This window comes from Acanthopagrus latus, chromosome 20, assembly GCF_904848185.1.
Source record: "Acanthopagrus latus isolate v.2019 chromosome 20, fAcaLat1.1, whole genome shotgun sequence".
Classification (NCBI taxonomy): Eukaryota; Metazoa; Chordata; class Actinopteri; order Spariformes; family Sparidae; genus Acanthopagrus; species Acanthopagrus latus.
The window spans coordinates 9279825-9286633 of NC_051058.1; the positions used below are offsets into that span (position 1 = coordinate 9279825).

A 6809-nucleotide genomic window follows, 5' to 3' on the forward strand; every position below is an offset into this window, starting at 1 on the left:
TACTGCTCATCATGTATAAAGCCGTCAGAGACCTGCTGAATCACGATTCTTTCCTACAGAGGGCGCCAACTCACTGTGGCGGTCACATTGTGGAAGACTTTATCTCTCTCTCTCTCTCTCTCTCTCTCTCTCTCTCTCTCTTTAGCTTTGGGCTGAATTTTTGTTGAAATTCAACATCCCTCTGGACTGACTGCAGTGGATTCAGCACACCGGAAGTAGACTGACATCTTGTCCACACGTACCAAAATGATCTTTTTTCCTCCGCCTTCCTCAGCATCGTTTCAAGAATATTTGCGTCAACACGGATCCACTGAAAACGACTCAGAACACTGTAGTTCACATCCCAGGCCTCTAGGTGGCGCTTACAAACAGACAGTAGAAGGAGAACCCGAAAACAAAACTGTTAAGCCTTGACTGTGGAGGGCAGAATTACGTTGCTTTGTGTACAGCCTGCCAGAATTCTATTAGAAGAAGAAGAAGAAGAAGAAGAAGAAGAAGAAGAAGAAGAAGAAGAAGAAGAAGAAGAAGAAGTTTAGTGCAAGGAAACCAGAAGCGTTTGTGTGGACCGTTAATGAGGTCGAACTGCTGCTGCCACTCACACTCAACTACAAGGCGAGTAAGTTGCAAGGAACACGAACACAAGCAGTAGTCCGCCATTGTTGTTGTTGTTGTTGTTGTTGTTGTTGTTGTTGTTGTTATGAGACGTAGCGGGGTTCAGAGGTCGGAGGCAAGAGGTCGAGGGGTGGCTGGATGGCGTCATCGTTTCGGAAAGTATGCGGATTCGGACCTGTTTTCAAAAACGTGCGTTTTCAGTCGCTGCCTTTTCAGGATCTGTGTGGACGGTAGGCCAAAACGATGCAATACGTGTGCATTTTCGCAAAAGAGCGTCTTCGTGTGGACAGCCCCTTAAAGAGCTAGTTGAGGGAAGTTGTGTTTATTCTCCAGACCAGTCGAGTGTTCACAAAAGTCACCAGCCAACTAGGCTACCTGCAAATGCTTGCCCAAAAATAATCAAATACTTATTAACTCATAAACATTAATGTATTTCAAGAGACCTTATAGCGCGATGAAATGCTTTCTTAGCCTTGTGTTGTGGGCTGTACACTGACTGACAATTAGCCTACACCTGACCTGGCTCTTGCTCTTGTCTGGGTTCATTTTAAGCTTTCCAAGCATTTAAAACAGTCGCCATTTTCCCTACATCAATGCGTCTCTGTACGCCTGGTCAGCCCAGATGTACTTTTGTGTTTCAGACACTATTTAGAAGAAGTTTCAAGGGTAATGAGCAGAGTTTTATGTTGCAGCACAGACAGAAATATCCCTGTGGTTGTAAATATCTGTTTTCCCTTCATATCTAATTCTGATATAGCTGAAGAGTCATGATATTGTAGTGTCCTGTAACATCCAGTAGATGGAGGCAGTGTCTGTATTTTCAATGCGGTTATGTCAAGTTGAGAAAAACTTTGCTAGACACACCAGAAAATGTGGTATGAATGTTTAAAATGGGGCAGATAGACCAAATCAACTTCAGCTGTTTCTATTGTCATTTTATGAAGGAGGCTTTGTGTGTGATTATTGTTCAACATCATGTGTCTGCGTGTGACTTTAAGCATTTTCATCCGAGTTTCTGAAGATTTTTGTCTTTTCTTCTGAGAATCCTCCATCATGAAAGAAAAACTGCAGGCTGTTTCCAGTGTATTCAGATTTCCAGCTACTGTGAGTCACTGTTTCATTGTATCTGTCCAGTTTCTGTTCATGTCCAGTTACACCTGTGAAAATCCTCCATGTTACTGCAGAGAACAGACCCCTCATCTCTAAACTTGGTGTATGTTATCCATCCACAAATGTCGTCCAGACCCCAGACAGTGAAGAGACTCCCACCGTATGGGTAGACACAGTGTCTCATGGTCTTGTGCAGTTGCTCCTCTTCCGGGTATAAATCATCATCTTTTCTGTCAGATAAAAACCCAATTTATGTTTGGGTGAAAGTCTACCCTGCACACAGCCAGATGAAACCCTCCACACTCAACCAATCAAACCCTCACAACACGGTAACACGAGACAGCTTTCACCGACATGTTTTGTACTTTTTTTCTAATGCAGTGTGTAAAAAGTGGAACAGCTGGCTCGGTTCCAACCGCGGGACAAAAGCTCAGGCCTTGCACAGAGAAGCCCCGGCAATTACTGGTGAACCAATCGGGGTTTGGTCTGATTGCTGTCGAGGAAAAAAAAAAGCGTACCTTTTGTACTGTTCACTACAAATGCAGCCATTTCCCCCCTCAGAGAAAGTAATTTTCTTCCCATTTTTCAACTTCTCAAATCTTCCTGAGAGTCATCAGGGTGATTACGGAAGCCCCTTTGGCACAGAAAGGGCGATGCTAATGGTGGTGACGCACGAGGGGGGCAATCGGAAACGTTCACAAGCTCGAAGGGATGACAATGGGTATAGTAATCGAAAAGCTTCCCCTTTTTTTCCCCTTCGAGTACAAGATGTAGCTTCTCTCCAGATCCTCTCCGGTATTTCAGTTTTGAAATCGACTCTCCCCTTGGACTCTCCACGGGAACATGAAGCCCTCAAGACAAACACTGTAAGCTGTGTTGTCTTGCACATTTTTTGCTGCTTTAAACTTCTACCTGTGCAGAAAGCTGACTGGGCCTATGAAAAGAAAAGCAACACACCAGCACACCCTCAATGGACTCCCTCAAATGTATGTACACATCTACTACATACTGTGTAATTTGCACTGTAAGTACTTCTATAGTAACACTGAGCACTGTGTTTAACCCCCTACACAACATAAACAAGTCACATGGACCCCCCCCCTCGCCTCAGCACAGTAACGTGTACGTAATCCCACATGCCTACACCTACATTGCAGATGATGTTTAGACTTTAATTATGAAGGGACGTCGACATCACAAAAAAACAAACTCTCCTCGTTGCTTCCTACGCCCACGCAGCCATCAACGCAATTTCATCTTCCTTTGAAAAGTTCAAGGCGGCAGCAGCAGCGGCGTGGAGCTCCCTGAGATAATGAAGCGCCACTGGCTAGTTTTTGGCTGATCTGATTGAGCGGGTCAGGGGGAGACGAGGGCGCTCCCACGACCGGGAGAAGTGGAAGTCTATTAACCGCTCTTTGTCTCCCTCCGTCTCTCGCTTCAACCCTGATTAGAGATCCCCCCCCCCCAAAAAAAGAAGAAGAAAATGGCAAAGCGTCAAGGAGTCCGAGCCATCTGTGCGTGCAGACAGGAAAATCACCTGATGCCTTTAACTTCTCCCCTCTTTCATGAGTAAACTCGTTTGCCTCCAAATGTTTCCAGATCTCCATTAAGTGTAACCTGCGAAATTCATCACCCAAACATGGCCTAACGTGGAGCGTAATGGCACAGTGGGAAACATTAAGCCATCAGAAAAATACAGTAATTGGCTTTTGCTTGAAACAAGCCAACAGCTCAGCGCTCCCATCCCTCCTCACTAAAAATACTCGACCTGATCTGGGATTTCTCCGGAACAAATGATCGTTCCAGCCTCCCAGTGGTGTTGTAAGTTGGCTCGGCTGCATGGAATCAGGGGCCTCGCTGTTCTCAGGACCGCGCACTGTGCAGAGATGATACAGCGCGCGTGTGTGTGTGTGTGTGTGTGTGTGTGTGTGTGTGTGCGTGTGTGCGTGCGTGCGTGGGTTGTTCACTTAAGGGGACCAGAGGAAGGAGACCAGGTAAGGCCTGGGTAATGTGTTCCCAGAGGTCCACAGCTGTCAGAAAGCTAATGGAGGACACATGTGGCCAGTTGTTAAAGGGCATGACCTTTTCCCCCGTACACAAACACGCGTATGCATGCACACAAACATATTCCAAACACCTTCTGAAGCTCAATGCCCCCCTGCAGGTCTGCTTCCACCCACACTGGCTGTCCTGTGAGCTGAAAAACAGAGTGGGTCAATGCTAACGGTCTGCTGCTGCTTTTAATGGAGCACTAATGACACTTGCCTCTCCGTAGTCACGGGCAGCAGTCTTCACTTCACTTCCGATAATCTAAACTGCATATCTACTTCCGTAGATATGCAGTTTAGATTATCTTTAATGGGAATTTGAGTGGTTGTATGTGCGCTTTCGTTTACATGTGCACCTTTTCTGAGATCAATTATGTTCTTTCTGTAATCTGAGAAAAAAGCTTTTAGTTCAATCTCACACCGAAATCACAAGTGTATACATTCATTCACATCTACGTCGTATTAACGTTTATGAAACAGAGAAGTTAGTTTAGTGAAGTTTGAGCAGAGTGATGTGTCAATAGCCTGTGGTCTTTCACTTCTCAATGTCGCCTCACTGGATCAGAACAACATGATACAATTCATGCTATTGTGCTGTTACTCTTCTGAACGATTGCAAGCAACAAAATAATAAAATAATTCTCCTTGTTGTGTTTTATGCAAAACAACAGAAGGCTAACATTGAGAGTGCATGAAAAATATTTTTCGAGCAAACAGACAAATTGAGCCCAGCCAGAAATGATGTAAAAGCTAAATAAACAGTGAGAACACCGAGCTAAAACTGTTGAAATAGCAAGCTTGAATAGAAATTCAAGAAAGTGGTTGAGCACTGCTGATTGATAGAAATTCAAATAGCTAGCTAAATAAACATCTTTAATAGTTACAGTTGAATATCTTGGCTAAACTGTCAAAATAATAGATAATAGTGTGGGATAAAAGGTGGAGAAGCAAAAAAACAATTGATGAATATACAAGAAATGGTGAAAAAGCTAAAATAAATGAATAAACATTTCAAATAGTTATAGAAAATAAATGGTTCAGATCACTGATGGAGAAAAATTCAAATAGTTAGCTAAATTCGCTACATAATTAGCTTAAGGGTTGATGAATGGTAAAAAAAAAAAAAAGCTCAATAAATAGCTGTAGAAGTTAGCTGAACGAGTCAACTTAATTAGCTAAACAGTTTAAATAGTTAGTTGAAGTGACATTGTTGTAATTAGCCAACACACACTCCAACAAATATTCAGACTATAGTATGTTTGAATGCAGGGATGTTAACAAACCGCCTCCTGGACAGAGACAACAGGCCTTCTAACCCAGACAGCATTCTACATTAATCAGCATTTGCAACAGTGCACTGCGCTAATTGAGAGGTCCGGTCCTACTGAGCTGCGAGCGGAGCCACACACAGTGAGCAGGATAATGGTCGACGAGTCAACCCACTAGTTTAGCTTGTGCATGTAAATAAAGGCGAGATATCTTAATGAAGCTCCAACGCAAAAGTCCTCTTCATGTTCCTTTCCCATCCTTTACTTTTGTCGTGGTTTTTTTTGTTCAGCTGTGTGGCAGTTTTTCCTCCCCCCGATGCTTCACTCTGCCCTGCGATCCCAGGCTCCTCGCACCATCCGTCACCTCCTGCTAGTCCTCTCCGTCTTTTCCGCTCAGCTGGCACGAACACCAGACACTGCACAGAGGCCTCAGCACAAGCGTCCCGTCTTGGCAACCCCAGCCCCTTCGACAAGAATGCATCTATTCTGCGGCTCCACTCTGCGTGGAGTGGATGAGTAAGAGCGGCCTGTAGAAACAGCTGTTCAGGGAGTGATCAAAAGAAAGGGAGAGACTTCTTTGATTACCAGCTCTTTGTTCACCCTCCACTCAAACTTTCGTGTTCAGGAAGGCCTCTCTCTGAGTGGGCTGCTGGCCAAGGGAATGCACGGGGTAGTAATGATATGCTTATTGGAGCGAGACTACACTTGCATCTATGTCTATCTTTAAGCCATTTAATCAATTTGAACTATAACATCTGCAAACGTCTCAGTGCTCATGATACCCTGATATCCCAGCATTCATCTTGACCCCCTCACCTCTTTGTAACCGTCTCTTTGGGTGCTTATCACCGCAGAATGAATGCGTAGCCTTGGTTACGGCCAGACTCTCCTTGAGTTTGCCGGGGTTGAGATGCCCTCTCCCAGGATTCTGGCAGGAAGCTCCACCCTGATCCAAGCATGTTTGTTTTGGCTCAGGCAAAAAAAAAAAAAAGAAAGGGAAAAAAAAACAAAACGCACGGAGTGAGATGAAACAGCTCAGCTATCTGCTGATTATCTCTACCAAATCTGCAGCCTGGAGGACACCAGTTTTCATCTTGGCACCAGCAAATGCATTTCTTTTTTTTTTTGTTGATGGCTGCAGCAATTTAGCCTCATACGAGTCCTTTTCACAGTGTTCAAGGTCAAGAGCAGTGCACTTTTTGTTTAGGTGTTTATCATAAACCAAACTCAAATGCCCAGAACAAAAATGCACTCAGATGCCTCTGCCTGGAAATCTTTTGGGCAGGAAAATCACAGAAAAGTCTTGTGTAAGACACCCACCTAGTTATTTGGTGGGCTTGTTAACACAGCGCAGAGAGCCGTCATTTTTTCTAGGCATGCCTGAGCACGGCAGATTTTTGGGAGTTCCCGGCCCGGCCCCCCCCTTTTTCCCTCCTCAGCTTACACAAAAACTCTGCCGTCTTACTGTCTTATGAACCTGCAGTTGGGATCTGAATATATCGAAGATGGCTGGGTGAGTCAGTTGGGTTGTGAAAGCATGTTGAAACAAAAAAAAGTGTCTGTCTACATCCAGTCTAATCCATCTGACAATGAGTAAGTTTCTGCATAAAAATATGGCCCCAGGAAGTGAGCGCCCTGCCCCCGTACTGCCTCCACTCCCTTGTCTCCTGTACAGCTTTTGTCCTCAGGGGAGTGATGAGGACGTCAGGTTTAGTCCGGGAAAAAATATACAGTAGTGACTGCTCAGAGAAAAGAGTAGCAATTTCCAAAC

The 6809-nt window shown here is 44.6% G+C and overlaps 1 long non-coding RNA gene across 1 annotated transcript; it reads left to right on the plus strand.

Moving 5' to 3' along the window:
- The first annotated feature begins 566 nt into the window (after positions 1-566).
- LOC119009957 lies at positions 567-6270 on the plus strand. The gene is made up of 2 exons (XR_005071857.1): positions 567-616; positions 5329-6270. It is a non-coding gene; the product is annotated as an uncharacterized LOC119009957 (long non-coding RNA).
- The last annotated feature ends 539 nt before the right edge of the window (positions 6271-6809 follow it).